General features: G+C 33.6%; 2 long non-coding RNA genes across 2 annotated transcripts; both read left to right on the plus strand.

Annotated features, from left to right (window-relative positions):
• Positions 1-5,435: 5,435 nt before the first annotated feature.
• On the plus strand, positions 5,436-14,082 carry LOC119687273. Its single transcript, XR_005253131.1, has 4 exons — positions 5,436-5,708; positions 5,765-5,867; positions 13,334-13,829; positions 13,899-14,082. It is a non-coding gene; the product is annotated as an uncharacterized LOC119687273 (long non-coding RNA).
• Positions 14,083-16,271: 2,189 nt separating this feature from the next.
• Positions 16,272-18,761, plus strand: LOC119687686. Its single transcript, XR_005253234.1, has 3 exons — positions 16,272-16,459; positions 16,516-16,618; positions 18,146-18,761. It is a non-coding gene; the product is annotated as an uncharacterized LOC119687686 (long non-coding RNA).
• Positions 18,762-20,149: the final 1,388 nt, after the last annotated feature.

Raw genomic sequence — 20,149 nt, forward strand, 5'->3', positions numbered from 1 at the left:
ACTATTGTATGAATTGTATCAAGTGTATTTTTTAATAAAAATTAAATTTATATATAAATGCATGAGTTAAGTGTATATTTTTTAAATACATAAAAGATAACGAATGTGTGTGTTAGATGTGTCTCTAAAAAATAATACTATAATATTTAATTTTATGTTGTTTGAATTTATTTGCAGTAAAAGAATGTTGAAATATTTTTAAAAACATCAAAAAAGTATGAAGTAATTAATTCACAACACAACTTTTTGAATAAGTATTAAGAAAATTTCCCCAAAACTAATAATACATAAAATAAAAACAAATTATAATATTTAATTAATTAACATAAAATGTTTATTAAAAATTAACAATGTGCGCACACACCCTTGCGCATCAACGACCTATTCGGTACTAACTACAAAATTCGTTTTACGAAATCATAAAATGAAATTTTGTAGACAGAAATCGAACGATGCTTGTTGACGTGAGTGCGCACCTTCACGCATCAACTATCTATTCGGTACTGACTACAAAATTCGTTTTACGAATTAATAAGAATGAAAATTTCTTAGGCAATGCTCTATTTTAAAAATGCATTCACCATAATGGAGTGGCCGTGCAAGCAATAAAATTAGTATTTATTGCGATTGTTTAAAAATTTATATAATTTTGAAATAATTTTCTACAATTTCTAACGAAAACCAATATATATTAAATAAATTTTGGAATATTATATTTCTTGAAGTGAACAATGCTATATACTCAGTTATTTATTTCTGAAAATAAGGAAAATAAATTATAACATGACTTTTGATATGTCTAACACTGAATTACTATTATAAAAATTAATTATTTCTATTTTTCAGTATACAATTTATGTGCATAGATATGTGAATTTTATGCTGCATGCAATAGTATATAAATTGTATACATATATTAATGTCATATAACTTTACATTTTATTGTATAATATACCCAATTTATGAATATTTTAACTCCAAAAAGCTATTTAAATGGAAAACATTATTAACATGATATTATACTGAATTTAATTTCAAAACATATTTTTTCAATTTCAAGCTAAAATAGATTTTAATTGCTTTCATCATATTATATGAAACCCTTCTGAACTATTTTCGCACATCAAAAATATAATAATAGCTAAGAAAAGTGTATAAATGATTGTTTAACATACTCAATTACAATCAAAAAAATTTTTTTGCATGATTATATGTTATTGTAAATAAATCCATTTAATTTAATAATATATAAATTATATGTAATGTATGCTTATATTCATTAATGAGTATTTATATATCTGCTTCAATAAAAAGTTATACAGTAAGTAGTTGAAAAAAAGTTATGCAGCAGCCCTGAAAGAGCATGAAAGAGCGTAAAAGTGGCATAAATGTGGTTTAATCACACTTATTTAATACGTGTGACAAAAATGTTATAAAAAATGAATTTTCTTAAGCAATTTCTCTTAGTTTTGATCGAGGTGGGCGGAGTTTCCATTCTATAAAAGATATTCTCTGCTATACACTATTAAACATGTCATTTCAATATCAAAGAACATATTTATTGCCACCACTGTAAATGACAGTTATCAAATGACAACTAAAAAACAAATAAAGTAAATGGAGGAAATTACTTAAATTTAAAAGTAAAGTAAATTATTTATAATATAACAATATCAACTTACAATGAATTTATAAGATAAATTGACAATGTAAATTTAAAATGAAATCAGTTGCACTTAACAACAAAACTGATCCAAAAGTTAAAAAAAATGAATCAGTAACAATTAAAAAGATTAATACGACGTACATATATCATTTGAAAGAAATTATTACTGGAAAAATTAAACAAGTGGCAGAGAGATGAATCGATTTTTGGTGATTATATAGTTGGCATCTTGGAGAGTGATGAAATGCATGAATAAAAAGCAGATACTTTACAGGAACTGTTAGGTGCAGTGGTGGTGAGTTTGTGGCAATAATATTAAGCGTATATAACATTACTTTAATCCTGTTTTAGGGTGATACAAGTTAATTTTAGTTAAAATGATATGAGGAAATAGCACGAAAAATATAACCTGTTAACAAGGCACTCCAATATACAGAGGAAGAGCGTCAGACACGTAAGTAAATGTTAGCATATTACTCAAAGGTGATACCAACAAAATATTTAAATTGTGAAATTATTGAGAAAGTAGGATTATAATATGTAAAAAAGGCACAAAGTTCTAATAGTTGACGTATTGATTGTATAGTGACTTGAAAGATTAATAACCTCCATTACGAATATTGAAACTCCAGCAAGAACACTTCAGCAATATTAGTCTATAAATTTCATTGTTAACTATAATCGTCAGTTGATTAAGTTTATTTAAGAAATTAACAAATAAAAGTGTTAACTGAAATAGGCCAACGATTCTATTGTATTATCTGTTGTTGTTGTTGTTGTTGTTGTTATTGTTGTTGTTGTTGCTGCTACTGCTGTAACCAAATGCCCATTTCACAGCAAACACACAAAAGGTTGAAGACTTTGTACATGGAATGAGATGAGGAAGAAAGTATAAAAACACGATGTAGGTACCGGTATAAAAGTTGTATTTAACATGGGTCCAGGTGAAATGCCTGCACTTGTCTATAGCTGTTTTGTAACTTCAAAATATCTTAATAATATTATTAATAAATTTAAATTTTGTTATTATTAGAGAGCACCTAGTCTAAGTTTAATAAGAATTAAGCTGTTTTTATATTTTTCACATATATGTAAGTTTTGTGTAATATAGTAAAGTTAGTACCTTTTAGGTAGTAAAAGGATATCGGAAAACATATTCCCTATGGGTTGAATAATATAAAACTTTATTTGAATAATCCAATATTATCCAACATAACATATCTGCTTCAACATAAAAGAGTCTGTCTGTTTTCGAGGGATAAAAATGAGAACATTTGAAAAAATATTCAAAGTCATTTCTTTATCAATTCAAATACTGAAAAACGGAAGAACTGACAATATGATATATATTAATATTAATATATTTTCTATATTTCACCCTTAAGTTCCTCTGCAATGAATCACATACCATATTTACTTAACATGAACCTCTGCCAAACAAATTGGTGTTATGCGGGTACCACACTGTCTACATATTTTATTATTGAAGTTTTCATTTCATTATAAACTCAATTAATGTGCAGCGATAAGAATAATTTTTAAATAAAATGAATAGTTCTGTGTCAATCGCAGAACAATAATTATAATATATTATAGTATAAAGGTATAATATATGCATATGTTTACGGTTACATGAACTCAAATTGAAAATATATAATTTCAATCATTATCACAAAGTATATACCGAATTAGTCTTGTTAAATAATAAAAATAATGTGGCTCATTATTTATTATTTAAATGAATAATAAATGAATACTGAGCACAAATAGTGCTCTAAACAATATAAGAAATAGGTGTGAAAACAGTCTAATGTGTATACTATAAAGATTCTATCTCTTTATATTATTTACCCTCCTTTTTATTCACCTAAGCTACTACCTAGCCACACCTAAGTATCTATATAAAATCATGATTGTAATAATTTCATTAACTATTTAAACTCTGTTTGAGATTTGGCACAGCAACTAGGCGATGTGGCAGCACACATTTAGCACTTTTTGACAATGGCATCCTAACATCTGGCAGCGATAATTTTGGCTTCGCTTTTTTGCTTTTTCCTTTTCCTTCTTCTTAATTGGCTACTGGCGGTGTGTGCACGTTTTTTGGCTTGACAAGATATTAATAATTTATCAGTAAAAAATTTGTATAAGAATGTAATAAAATTTAATTGACTAAATCCTTAACGAATAAATACATAAAGTTTTGCGTGTATGGAAATTCGTGTTTGTTTTTCATACATTTGTTGGTGCCGAAACCCGGGAGTTTCGGTTTTTATTTTAAATTAAATTGCGTTTTTGGCTTTTTTGGCGTTTTTATACGAAGAAAATATGGCTGCCCTAAATAGGCGTACGGCTGCGTGGTCATCATTAAAGCGGGTAGCTGCAAAAATAGTGGCCGATATGTCAACCTTTTGTGATGTATCAACAGGAATCATCAGACCATATATTCCATCATCACTTCGAAAGAAGACATTTGCACATGCTGGTACTAAGTCAACGACAAAACAACTATGCAGCAAGTACGTGTGGCCGTCAATCCGAAAAGATGTCGCGAATTGGGTACGATCGTGCCAAAGTTGTCAACAAGCAAAAATAAACAGGCATAATAAACTTACGTCACAAGCTTTCAATCCATTGGATCAGCGATTCGATCTTGTACATTTGGACTTAATAATACTTCCCGAATGTGACGGTTACAGATATGCACTAACCATGATGGACAGATTTACACGATGGCCAGAAGCCGTTCCGTTGAAAGATATCACCGCCGATACAGTCGCAGAAAATTTTTACGCACACTGGATATCGCGATTTGGTTCCCCGAAAATCATAACAACTGATCACGGAACCCAGTTCGAATCAGCTTTATTCAAGGCGCTAGCAAATCGTTTAGGCACGTAAAGAATATGTACATCTCCGTATCACCCAGAATCTAACGAGTTAATTGAGCGATTTCATCGCACTTTAAAAACAGCTCTTATGTCGCGATCTAAACACGCTTGGATACAATTGTTACCATCAGTTTTACTCGGACTTCGATCATCCTATAAAGAAGATATCAACACTTCAGCAGTTGAAATGTTGTATGGAACGACATTACGTCTACCGGGAGAATTTTTTGTGGAAAGTAACAAGCTTCCGGACGAACAAAAATTCCTAGCAACATTACGCGAGCACATCCAGCAAGTACGACCAATTCCGACGTCCAATCATTCTAGCAAAGCTGTATTCGTTCACAAAGCATTGGGCGATGCGTCGCATGTAACCTTTAATGTGAAAGATCCGTTAGAGTAGCAGGTTACAACAGTTAATAAACCAGACCACCGGCCAAGCTATTAAGGGGGGAGTACTGTGGGGTAGAACAGTACTCCCCTCGCCACACACACACTACAGCGCCCTGTGTGTGAATGCACACGCACTCGCACCATCTGTGGGCAAAAGGAACATTTTTCAATGAGCAGCTAACTACAGTAACTGGCGACGGGCTTCCTTCTTATTCCTATTTTTCACGTTTTAGTAACACAACGTTTTTTTCGTTTTATAAACATTTGTTATATTTATTTAAAATAAAGTGTGTGGCAACGAAGCCACACACTATACACTATTAAACAAGTCATTTCAATATCAAAGAACATATTTATTGCCACCACTGTAAATGACAGTTATCAAATGACAACTAAAAAACAAATAAAATAAATGGAGGAAATTACTTAACTTTAAAAGTAAAGTAAATTATTTATAATCTAACAAAATATCAACTTACAATGAATTTATAAGATAAATTGACAATGTAAATTTAAAATGAAATCAGTTGCACTAAACAACAAAACTGATCCAAAAGTTAAAAAAAATTAATCAGTAACAATTAAAAAGATTAATACGACGTACATATATCATTTGAAAGAAATTATTACTGGAAAAATTAAACAAGTGGCAGAGAGATGAATCGATTTTTGGTGATTATATAGTTGGCATCTTGGAGAGTGATGAAATGCATGAATAAAAAGCAGATACTTTACAGGAACTGTTAGGTGCAGTGGTGGTGAGTTTGTGGCAATAATATTAAGCGTATATAACATTACTTTAATCCTGTTTTAGGGTGATACAAGTTAATTTTAGTTAAAATGATATGAGGAAATAGCACGAAAAATATAACCTGTTAACAAGGCACTCCAATATACAGAGGAAGAGCGTCAGACACGTAAGTAAATGTTAGCATATTACTCAAAGGTGATACCAACAAAATATTTAAATTGTGAAATTATTGAGAAAGTAGGATTATAATATGTAAAAAAGGCACAAAGTTCTAATAGTTGACGTATTGATTGTATAGTGACTTGAAAGATTAATAACCTCCATTACGAATATTGAAACTCCAGCAAGAACACTTCAGCAATATTAGTCTATAAATTTCATTGTTAACTATAATCGTCAGTTGATTAAGTTTATTTAAGAAATTAACAAATAAAAGTGTTAACTGAAATAGGCCAACGATTCTATTGTATTATCTGTTGTTGTTGTTGTTGTTGTTGTTATTGTTGTTGTTGTTGCTGCTACTGCTGTAACCAAATGCCCATTTCACAGCAAACACACAAAAGGTTGAAGACTTTGTACATGGAATGAGATGAGGAAGAAAGTATAAAAACACGATGTAGGTACCGGTATAAAAGTTGTATTTAACATGGGTCCAGGTGAAATGCCTGCACTTGTCTATAGCTGTTTTGTAACTTCAAAATATCTTAATAATATTATTAATAAATTTAAATTTTGTTATTATTAGAGAGCACCTAGTCTAAGTTTAATAAGAATTAAGCTGTTTTTATATTTTTCACATATATGTAAGTTTTGTGTAATATAGTAAAGTTAGTACCTTTTAGGTAGTAAAAAGATATCGGAAAACATATTCCCTATGGGTTGAATAATATAAAACTTTATTTGAATAATCCAATATTATCCAACATAACATATCTGCTTCAACATAAAAGAGTCTGTCTGTTTTCGAGGGATAAAAATGAGAACATTTGAAAAAATATTCAAAGTCATTTCTTTATCAATTCAAATACTGAAAAACGGAAGAACTGACAATATGATATATATTAATATTAATATATTTTCTATATTTCACCCTTAAGTTCCTCTGCAATGAATCACATACCATATTTACTTAACATGAACCTCTGTCAAACAAATTGGTGTTATGCGGCTACGACACTGTCTACATATTATATTATTGAAGTTTTCATTTCATTATAAACTCAATTAATGTGCAGCGATAAGAATAATTTTTAAATAAAATGAATAGTTCTGTGTCAATCGCAGAACAATAATTATAATAGTGTAAAGGTATAATATATGCATATGTTTACGGTTACATGAACTCAAATTGAAAATATATAATTTCAATCATTATCACAAAGTATATACCGAATTAGTCTTGTTAAATAATAAAAATAATGTGGCTCATTATTTATTATTTAAATGAATAATAAATGAATACTGAGCACAAATAGTGCTCTAAACAATATAAGAAATAGGTGTGAAAACAGTCTAATGTGTATACTATAAAGATTCTATCTCTTTATATTATTTACCCTCCTTTTTATTCACCTAAGCTACTACCTAGCCACACCTAAGTATCTATATAAAATCATGATTGTAATAATTTCATTAACTATTTAAACTCTGTTTGAGATTTGGCACAGCAACTAGGCGATGTGGCAGCACACATTTAGCACTTTTTGACAATGGCATCCTAACATCTGGCAGCGATAATTTTGGCTTCGCTTTTTTGCTTTTTCCTTTTCCTTCTTCTTAATTGGCTACTGGCGGTGTGTGCACGTTTTTTGGCTTGACAAGATATTAATAATTTATCAGTAAAAAATTTGTATAAGAATGTAATAAAATTTAATTGACTAAATCCTTAACGAATAAATACATAAAGTTTTGCGTGTATGGAAATTCGTGTTTGTTTTTCATACATTTGTTGGTGCCGAAACCCGGGAGTTTCGGTTTTTATTTTAAATTAAATTGCGTTTTTGGCTTTTTTGGCGTTTTTATACGAAGAAAATATGGCTGCCCTAAATAGGCGTACGGCTGCGTGGTCATCATTAAAGCGGGTAGCTGCAAAAATAGTGGCGGATGACTACGTTGAGGATGGCTTTGGTATGCAGCAAGATCGTGCAACATTGCAGGCACATTTCGAAAAACTACAAACTGCACATGGTGAGTTGGTGGCGTTGGCAAGAGATGATACTGAATTATGGTCTCACATCAAGTTGTGGGACGAGGTGGAAGACTTATATAACGAGGCGTGCGTTGCATTGCGGCGTGAGTTGGCCCGTTGTGATGCACAAAATACGGATGCACCTTCCAATATGGCAGGCGGTGCTGTATCTTCCCAAGGCTTGGCAATTAAATTGGAACGATTGGCGGTACCCAAGTTTGATGGCACGATGCGCAATTGGCTGGCATTTAAGGACACATTCGAGACATTGGTACATTCGCAAGAGTTTCCAGAGGCATACAAGCTTGGCAAACTGCGAGAGGCAGTCCATGGTGATGCAGTGGCACTTGTCGGAGGCATGTACAGTGGCGGGTACGATGAGGTATGGGCTGCACTGAAGGCTCGGTACGACAATCCGAAACAGTTGGCTGAAATACACGTGGCTAGGCTAATTGGCTTCAACCCACCACAGGCTGAGTCAACATCTGAGTTGCTCTCGGTGGTTGATACAGTGCGAGAGTCCTTGCGAGCACTTGCAGTAATGAACCTACCTGTGGATCAATGGGATGCATTGGCGGTACCCATTATAGTGGCCAAGTTACCAACAATTACGCAACAGGCATGGGGCATGAGCCGCACAACTAATCAAATTCCTCCTTTGGCAGATTTGCTTGCATTTTTGGAGACACGAGCTCACAGTCTAGTTGGCACTGTTTGGCGAGCAATGGAGAGCAAACCAAAATCTGATGGCAAGACCGCTACACTACGATATCGTGGCACATCTCAGGCTGATTATAAAAGGCCAGGCTCACGTCTAATGAGGACAAACCTAATAGCAACTACTTCAGGCCACTGCCAGTTTTGCAATGACGCATCGCACCAAATAGGCAAGTGCACCAGGCTATTGGCTTGCTCACCAGCGGAGCGCTTCACACTGCTTAAAGGCTCGAATCTTTGCTTCAATTGCTTGAAACCTGGACATTCTACTAAGGCATGTGGCTCAACTAATTATCGCATATGCAATGGCAGGCATCACACTCTACTATGCCGAAGTTCACCAGCGCAGACTCCTCCTTTGCAAGAGTCCAAACAGCAGGCACAACCTACACCTCAGGCACCAGCGAAACCGAACCAGGCTGGCATCCCACCACGTGTGCATCAGTGACTACACCATCCAATGCAGACATTCGCTACTATAGGCAATCGGGTTATACTCTTGGCAACAGCACAAATACGCATCTTAAATGGCTTTGGCGATATCGACTCGTGTCGAGCTCTATGCGATCCAGGCTCTCAGGTAAGTCTAATGAGTACGCGATATTTTAATCAACTGGCTCTGCGGAAGCAGAAAAGTGCATTGCAATTACAAGGCGTTGGCAGTGGCAATCGTTCATATACTAATGGCCGGGCAGTCTTGCGCATATTTTCGACTGTCAATGCTTCATTTGGCTTGGATGTTGAATTCTACATCATCAACAAAATTACCTCAGCAATCCCTGTGGCTCCAATCATGGAAAACTGTTGGCAGCATTTACGCAATTTGCCCTTGGCAGACCCGAAATTTGGCGAAACTGGTGTTATAGATGCATTGCTTGGCTCAGACGTATGGGGCCAATTGTTGGCAGATGGCATAGTTCGTGGCGAACTTGATGATCCTGTGGCACAAAATACGCAATTAGGCTGGGTTGTATTCGGACCAGCTGAAGCAACCGTGCATAACTACAAGGCGGAACAATCTATGGCATTGCGTGTGGAGGCGCCTGATGAGCGAGTTGATGACCTTCTACACAGGCTATTTGAATCCAAAGAAATTGACATGGCTAAAGGCGATACACTAGCAGCAGTTGATCTTTGCGAGTGCATTTTCATGAGCACACATAAGCGTTTTGATGATGGCAGTTATTGCGTGCAAATACCATTTACACCAGATGCTCCACCACTTGGCAATTCACATCAGATGGCACTCAGGCAATTTCACCAGTTGGAACGAAAATTGGCATCCAACTCAGAGCTGAGGCAAAGATATGTGGCTTTTATGCGCGAATACGAACAACTTGGTCACATGCACCCTATTCAGCATCACTCAGGCGACCCATCTCAGGCATACTACATTCCACATCATGCAGTCATGGCAAAATTCCGAGTCGTATTCAATGCTTCCGCAAAAACATCGAATGGCATATCATTAAATGATACACAACTCGCTGGCCCCCCAATACAGGATTTATTACTTAACCTTTTGCTTCGCTTCAGGCAGCATCGAATAGCATTCACAGCTGATGTGGAGAAAATGTTCAGGCAAGTCAAGGTTGACGAGAGGCACAGGCAGTGGCAACAGATCCTCTGGCGGGAATCATCCGATCAGCCCATTCGCACATATCAATTGGCTACCGTTACATATGGCACAACTAGTGGCACATATTTGGCTGTTCGCGCTATGCAGCAATGTGGCAGAGACAACTCTTATAAACTCTCAGATGAAGTACGAGCTAAAACTGCTTTGCACAGCATACTGAATGATTTCTACGTAGATGACTACCTTAAGAGTACACCTTCTATTGGCATGGCGATTCAACTGGCGGCCGATGTCTCATCTGTTTTGGCAGACGGTCAGTTCCATCTCAGGAAATGGAAATCGAATAGCGCTGAAGTCTTGGCACATCTTCTTGGCGATGCTGATCCATGTCAACTTAATCCGCACTTGGCAGAAACTACTGTTCTTGGCTTACACTGGGATCCACTCACTGATGAACTCTTCTATCAGGTCAGCTCTTATGATGCACAACATCTTACGAAAAGGCAAGTGCTTAGCGATGCAGCAAAATTATATGATCCAATTGGCATGTTGGCACCAGTCATCATTACGGCTAAACTTTTCATACAGAAACTCTGGCAGGCAAAATTGGCATGGGACGACCCACTACCACTTGAACTGTTGCAAGAATGGCTCATATACCGAAGGCAGTTGTCCCAACTGGAGGCAGTACGAATACCGCGTTGGATAGGCATGCAACCCGGATATCAAATACAACTTCATGGCTTCTGCGATGCTAGTGTTAAGGCAATGGCTGCAGCACTCTATTTGGCAACAAACCACAATGGCAATATCACTAGTCACATTATCGCATCAAAAACTAAAGTGGCACCATTACATTCGGTAACAGTACCCCGATTGGAACTTTGTGCTGCGCAGTTGTTGGCTACTCTTTTACACGAAACAAGGCAGGCTTTGCATTTGGAGCACGTACCATACACTCTATACTCCGACTCGAATATTGCTCTATGTTGGCTACGCAAAAACACATCACAATTAAAGCAGTACGTTGCTAATCGCGTTGGCTGCATTCAATCGATGACAGATATCAGGCATTGGCATCACATTCCTACCAAACTCAACCCAGCTGATTGCGCCAGTCGTGGCATATCCCCTTTGGCGTTGCAAAACTACGCATTATGGTGGCACGGTCCTAATTCAACTGATTATTCAATCAATGAGCTGCACCACTGTGCACCAGCAGAGCTGGCAATAATGGAAGGCGAGTTAAAACCAGTTAAGGTAAAGGCATTGCAGGTAATAGGCCAACCCGCATTACAGACACACTACACTGCTGGCGACGAATTGGTCGTCATAGATCTGTTGGACCGGTTCAGTCATCTTGGCAAGCTATTGCGCACTACTGCATACATATTGCGTTGCAAAAAGGCACATCATCGTTTTCGTTCGCATACACACATCTGTACAGGCGAAATGGACATTGCGTTAAATCACCACATCAAGGCAGAACAAGCGAAATATTTCGCAGCGGAAATTAAGCAGCTGAAAAAGGCACAGTCCATATCCACATCCAGCAAGATCATTGCACTGAGTCCATTCATCAACTCCACAGCGGACAATATATTGCGAGTAGGCGGACGCCTACACAATGCGAGGGTGGCAGAGCCACAGCGTCATCCAATCATTCTTCCGAAGGATAGCACATTGGCCAGGCTTTTAATATGGCAGGTGCATCAGGACACACTTCATGGCGGTATACAAATCATGCTTCATACGATTCGACACAAATATTGGATTCTACAGGCACGCATTTTGGTAAAGCAATGCATACACTCATGCGCGATTTGCAGGCGGCATAAACACATAATGCTAAAACAACGTATGGCGACATTACCAAAGGCTCGGGTCACCCCATCTCCACCATTTGCTAGATCTGGCTTAGACTATTGCGGTCCATTCAACATACGCATTGGCTCCAAGGCTGTACGAACCGTGCGGAAGGCTTACGTGGCAATCTTTGTGTGCATGGCAACCAAGGCAGTGCACATCGAACTGGCTGAAGATCTCACTTCTGAGGCTTTCATAAATGCATACACCCGTTTCGTAAACCGGCGTGGTCCATGTAATCATTTATACAGTGACAATGGCACTACATTCATTGGCGCAGATCGCTTAATGGCCGCTGACTTACAGGCTTGGCATAATGAATATTCTCAACAGCAATTGGCGAATCGAGGCACAAAATGGCATTTTCTACCACCTGGCGCACCTCATCAAGGCGGACTATGGGAAGCTGCCGTTAAGTCAGCGAAGAAGCACTTACTACGCATTGTTGGCACCCATTCCATTTACTATGATCAGCTACATACTCTACTTGTACATATCGAGGCTTGCTTGAATTCGCGTCCACTTATACCATTGCATGACACTTGTGACGACAAGATGGCTCTATCAGCTGCAGATTTCCTGATTGGCAGATCTCTATTGGCAGTACCAGACGCACCTATTGGCAAGGTACCTAGCAACAAATTATCATACTGGCGACAATTAAGGCAAATGCAACAGCATTTTTGGCGACAATGGCATGACGAATATCTTTCAACTTTGCAACCACGTTCCAAATGGCATCAGAATGGCGACAACATTAACATAGGCGATGTCGTGGTAATCCGGCACGAGAATCTACCAGCCACACATTGGCGGCTTTGGTCCGAGTAGTCACGATCAAGCATTCAGCAGGCGAATGCATGCGACCTATCCAAAAAATATGCAGGCTTGTGGAACATCCTGAACGTACCCGTCCAGCCGGGGAGGATGTTTGAGATTTGGCACAGCAACTAGGCGATGTGGCAGCACACATTTAGCACTTTTTGACAATGGCATCCTAACATCTGGCAGCGATAATTTTGGCTTCGCTTTTTTGCTTTTTCCTTTTCCTTCTTCTTAATTGGCTACTGGCGGTGTGTGCACGTTTTTTGGCTTGACAAGATATTAATAATTTATCAGTAAAAAATTTGTATAAGAATGTAATAAAATTTAATTGACTAAATCCTTAACGAATAAATACATAAAGTTTTGCGTGTATGGAAATTCGTATTTGTTTTTCATACAAACTCAAACTAATTTTTAATTAAAAAGAAGTCAATAAAATATTAATTTATACTTATAGACAATGTTGCTTGTAAATCCTACCAAAGCTGTTACTGTACCATATACAATTTGGAATATCATGACATCACGCGGCTTATTGCTTACTGCTTACAGCTGACTAGGTCTATTAAATTATGCGATATGGAGTCAATGTCGTCACTAAAATACTAGACCTGTCGGATTCTGTATCTGATGTTTTTTTTTCGCATTTCATACGAATTACTAGTGCGATGGATGTTAAAAAGCTCATGGATGAAATCGAAATTTATTTCACAAAATGTATGCGATAAAAAGAAGGAAATTATTTTTAATCCATTTAAATGTGGGCTTAAAATTTCGAATTTAGATAAAAAAGACTTAAATGGAAAGTAATATTAACGGGAAGTTTAACCAAATATGCACCTATCCAAGAAGAAATGTTTATGCAAGGCGAATATATGTTACAACCTCTCTAATGACAAATGAAGAGTGATTGTGAAAATAAAAAAGAACAATTTAATTTACAAAGGAAAAATGTACATATATTTGTATTTTAAAATTTATATACAATATATACAATATAACAATATTTATGTCTCATTTAGATATAACTGAACGACATTACTGAGGATATTTTCTTAATAAAATAGAATACTAGAACAAGAAAAGTCACCAATGTTGCAAATTTGATTGTCCATTAAACTAGGGTTCTATCAATTCTGGAAAATAGTTTCATCGCTTATTATGGATTGTAGAAAGTAAAAATCTTTTCTATTATAAAAAGTATAACCGAATATGAAGCAATTTTTCGTTTAATTCATATGGTATTTTGAAGTTATCCTTTAATTTTCAATTGAACAATTTATTTATAAGTTTCTTATAAAATTGAGCGATTCCCCAAAATTAAACGAATGTAGTTTTTAAAGATAAATACGACGAAAATTACGAAGAAAACTGTTTTGCTAATGCAAAGGTTTTTGTATAGTACCAAATTATAACAAAAATATTTTATTTTCAAATTGATTATTAATTATTTTATAATTAAAATCATGGCATAACAAGTAAAAAATTATAAAATGTAACTGAGAGGTTTCGAACAGTAGTGAATTGTAAAAACGGAATTTTTAGTTAATTGAATTTTTGGCTGACCATACAGCTGTTTCGAGTAATAGCTGTTTCTAGCGAATACCCCATTCTTTTAAATATTTTTAATGCTGACCTACCCCTTCCTTCACAATGCATTAGGCAAATCTGCTACGCAGATGATTGTCTCATCTACATGAGGTCCAACCTCCCCAGTTGAAAGTACATTGAGCTTAACAATTACCTTAGGACTCTTTGTTTATTACGTTACTACGGTAAGTGGAAGATTAAGGTCAATGCCCTAAAAGGTTCCGTCTTCGCGATAGCCCTTATGGGCCAGTGTGCTGATCGCGTCTGTACCTTTAAAACCTCGGAATAAACTGTCGTATAAAAGGTGTGTTTTGGATACTGTCAAGATATCGGAAAATATAAGTTCGAGTGCAGTGCTGTTCGAAGACTTTTATGATTTTTATATGTGCGGGAGAAATTTTTTTGTACCTGTGAAGATTTTTTTTATTTTTGTAAATTTTCGTGAATTAAAATTGTAAATGAAAGGTACTGAAGGAGATTAAATAAAAATATTCAAGATTTTTAACAATTAAAAACAATACATATCCTTGTTTAAATAGTGGTAATAAATTAACATATCAATGAAATACGTGTGATGAAATTAATCGAGCATAGGTGTTCCAACACTCATTTATAATAATTCCAACAATCATCTGCAATACTAAAAAGTTGGACTATATGAATTACGGCAGCGTTATACACCGTTAAAATAATGAAATACTGAGACGGTGAACAGGTATTTAAAAAGTGACCGCGAGTAACGGAGGAGATAACCGAGTCCACATTTGAAAAGATCTTATAAGCAGTACAATGCCTACGTATTTTATTATTATATTAAAAAAAATTTGATTTTAAATTTAAAATTCATAAGAAAAATTTTGTTTTGAGAAGAAATCTTAAACACAATAATACGAATCAATTAAAAATTTATGCATATATATATATATATATATATAATTTAGTTAAACATAAATTAAGAAAAGAAATTTAAATAATTAAAAACATATTTTTTTGTTATGATATAAAACAATTTATTTTATAAATAAGTAGTAACTGAAGTGAATTTAAAAGCAAATGTTGTTTAAATCAATATCGGTAAATGAAATAAGTGCATATAATTTTTATACAATGTAAAAGTTTAAGGAAAATAATTACATAGAAATTACAAAAATGATTGAAAAACCTTAAAAGAAATTAATTTATAAACCATATATATGAATGATATATAATGGTTAAAAATACATAAAAGCACCACAACATCAAAGAAAAATTCTATAAACTCAAATAATTTAGAGTTTCATTTGTTTCAAATACATTTTTTTTCTTAAAAGTTTCAACCAAACACAAAGAACATATATATCTCGAAAAGACGGATTCTTTCCATATGGGCGAAAGAGATTGCAGACCAAATAAACAGTTTTAAAATGCCTTATTTTAATTTCTTTTTGAAGTCTAGCACTAAATCAATTTCAATTTACATAATCCTAACCTCATATAAGAAAAAATTTTACAAGATTTTGTTCTAAAAGCCTAATGTGGAAGTTGTTTGTCCGAATATTATTATGTACAATATACTCTATTAAACATGTCATTTCAATATCAAAGAACATATTTATTGCCACCACTGTAAATGACAGTTATCAAATGACAACTAAACAAATAAAGTAAATGGAGGAAATTACTTAAATTTAAAAGTAAAGTAAATTATTTATAATCTAACAAAATATCAACTTACAATGAATTTATAAGATAAATTGACAATGTAAATTTAAAATGAAATCAGTTGCACTTAACAACAAAACTGATCCAAAAGTTAAAAAAAATTAATCAGTAACAATTAAAAAGATTAATACGACGTACATATATCATTTGAAAGAAATTATTACTGGAAAAATTAAACAAGTGGCAGAGAGATGAATCGATTTTTGGTGATTATATAGTTGGCATCTTGGAGAGTGATGAAATGCATGAATAAAAAGCAGATACTTTACAGGAACTGTTAGGTGCAGTGGTGGTGAGTTTGTGGCAATAATATTAAGCGTATATAACATTACTTTAATCCTGTTTTAGGGTGATACAAGTTAATTTTAGTTAAAATGATATGAGGAAAAAGCACGAAAAATATAACCTGTTAACAAGGCACTCCAATATACAGAGGAAGAGCGTCAGACACGTAAGTAAATGTTAGCATATTACTCAAAGGTGATACCAACAAAATATTTAAATTGTGAAATTATTGAGAAAGTAGGATTATAATATGTAAAAAAGGCACAAAGTTCTAATAGTTGACGTATTGATTGTATAGTGACTTGAAAGATTAATAACCTCCATTACGAATATTGAAACTCCAGCAAGAACACTTCAGCAATATTAGTCTATAAATTTCATTGTTAACTATAATCGTCAGTTGATTAAGTTTATTTAAGAAATTAACAAATAAAAGTGTTAACTGAAATAGGCCAACGATTCTATTGTATTATCTGTTGTTGTTGTTGTTGTTGTTGCTGTTGTTGTTGCTACTGCTGTAACCAAATGCCCATTTCACAGCAAACACACAAAAGGTTGAAGACTTTGTACATGGAATGAGATGAGGAAGAAAGTATAAAAACACGATGTAGGTACCGGTATAAAAGTTGTATTTAACATGGGTCCAGGTGAAATGCCTGCACTTGTCTATAGCTGTTTTGTAACTTCAAAATATCTTAATAATATTATTAATAAATTTAAATTTTGTTATTATTAGAGAGCACCTAGTCTAAGTTTAATAAGAATTTAGCTGTTTTTATATTTTTCATATATATGTAAGTTTTGTGTAATATAGTAAAGTTAGTGCCTTTTAGGTAGTAAAAAGATATCGGAAAACATATTCCCTATGAGTTGAATAATATAAAACTTTATTTGAATAATCCGATATTATCCAACATAACATATCTGCTTCAACATAAAAGAGTCTGTCTGTTTTCGAGGGATAAAAATGAGAACATTTGAAAAAATATTCAAAGTCATTTCTTCATCAATTCAAATACTGAAAAACGGAAGAACTGACAATATGATATATATTAACATTAATATATTTTCTATATTTCACCCTTAAGTTCCTCTGCAATGAATCACATACCATATTTACTTAACATGAACCTCTGCCAAACAAATTGGTGTTATGCGAGTACCACACTGTCTACATATTATATTATTGAAGTTTTCACTTCATTATAAACTCAATTAATGTGCAGCGATAAGAATAATTTTTAAATAAAATGAATAGTTCTGTCAATCGCAGAACAATAAATATAATAGTGTAAAGGTATAATATATGCATATGTTTACGGTTATATGAACTCAAATTGAAAATATATAATTTCAATCATTATCACAAAGTATATACCGAATTAGTCTTGTTAAATAATAAAAATAATGTGGCTCATTATTTATTATTTAAATGAATAATAAATGAATACTGAGCACAAATAGTGCTCTAAACAATATAAGAAATAGGTGGTTTTCACACAGTCTAATGTGTATACTATAAAGATTCTATCTCTTTATATTATTTACCCTCCTTTTTATTCACCTAAGCTACTACCTAGCCACACCTAAGTATCTATATAAAATCATGATTGTAATAATTTCATTAACTATTTAAACTCAAACTAATTTTTAATTAAAAAGAAGTCAATAAAATATTAATTTATACTTATAGATAATGTTGCTTGTAAATCCTACCAAAACCGTTACTGTACCATATACAATTTGGAATATCATGACATCATGCGGCTTATTGCTTATTGCTTACAGCTGATTAGGTCTATTAAATTATGCGATATGGAGTCAATGTCGTCACTAAAATACTAGACCTGTCGGATTCTGTATCTGATGTTTTTTTTCGCATTTCATACGAATTACTAGTGCGATGGATGTTAAAAAGCTCATGGATGAAATCGAAATTTATTTGACAAAATGTATGCTATAAAAAGAAGGAAATTATTTTTAATCCATTTAAATGTGGGCTTAAAATTTCGAATTTAGATAAAAAAAAGACTTAAATGGAAAGTATTATTAACGGGAAGTTTAACCAAATATGCACCTATCCAAGAAGAAATGTTTATGCAAGGCGAATATATGTTACAACCTCTCTAATGACAAATGAGAGTGATTGTGAAAATAAAAAAGAACAATTTAATTTACAAAGTAAAAATGTACATATATTTGTATTTTAAAATTTATATACAATATATACAATATAACAATATTTATGTCTCATTTAGATATAACTGAACGACATTACTGAGGATATTTTCTTAATAAAATAGAATACTAGAACAAAGAAAGTCACCAATGTTGCAAATTCGATTGTCCATTAAACTAGGGTTCTATCAATTCTGGAAAATAGTTTCATCGCTTATTATGGATTGTAGAAAGTAGAAATCTTTTCTATTATAAAAAGTATAACCGAATATGAAGCAATTTTTCGTTTAATTCATATGGTATTTTGAAGTTATCCTTTAATTTTCAATTGAACAATTTATTTATAAGTTTCTTATAAAATTGAGCGATTCTCCAAAATTAAACGAATGTAGTTTTTAAAGATAAATACGACGAAAATTACGAAGAAAACTGTTTTGCTAATGCAAAGGTTTTTGAATAGTACCAAATTATAACAAAAATATTTTATTTTTAAATTGATTATTAATTATTTTATAATTAAAATCATGGCATAACAAGTAAAAAATTATAAAATGTAACTGAGAGGTTTCGAACAGTAGTGAATTGTAAAAACGGAATTTTTAGTTAATTGAATTTTTGGCTGACCATACAGCTGTTTCGAGTAATAGCTGTTTCTAACGAATACCCCATCCTTTTAAATATTTTTAATGCTGACCTACCCCTTCCTTCACAATGCATTAGGCAAATCTGCTACGCAGATGATTGTCTCATCTACATGAGGTCCAACCTCCCCAGTTGAAAGTACATTGAGCTTAACAATTACCTTAGGACTCTTTGTTTACTACGTTACTACGGTAAGTGGAAGATTAAGGTCAATGCCCTAAAAGGTTCCGTCTTCGCGATAGCCCTTATGGGCCAGTGTGCTGATCGCGTTTGGACCTTTAAAACCTCGGAATAAACTGTCGTATAAAAGGTGTGTTTTGGATACTGTCAAGATATCGGAAAATATAAGTCCGAGTGCAGTGCTGTTCGAAGACTTTTATGATTTTTATATGTGCGGGAGAAATTTTTTTGTACCTGTGAAGATTTTTTTTATTTTTGTAAATTTTCGTGAATTAAAATTGTAAATGAAAGGTACTGAAGGAGATTAAATAAAAAGATTCAAGATTTTTAACAATTAAAAACAATACATATCCTTGTTTAAATAGTGGTAATAAATTAACATATCAATGAAATACGTGTGATGAAATTAATCGAGCATAGGTGTTCCAACACTCATTTATAATAATTCCAACAATCATCTGCAATACTAAAATGTTGGACTATATGAATTACGGCAGCTTTATACACCGTTAAAATAATGAAATACTGAGACGGTGAACAGGTATTTAAAAAGTGACCGCGAGTAACGGAGGAGATAACCGAGTCCACATTTGAAAAGATCTTATAAGCAGTACAATTCCTACATATTTTATTATTATATTAAAAAAAATTTGATTTTAAATTTAAAATTCATAAGAAAAATTTTGCTTTGAGGAGA

Source organism: Teleopsis dalmanni, chromosome X (genome assembly GCF_002237135.1).
Source record: "Teleopsis dalmanni isolate 2A chromosome X, ASM223713v2, whole genome shotgun sequence".
Classification (NCBI taxonomy): domain Eukaryota; kingdom Metazoa; phylum Arthropoda; class Insecta; order Diptera; family Diopsidae; genus Teleopsis; species Teleopsis dalmanni.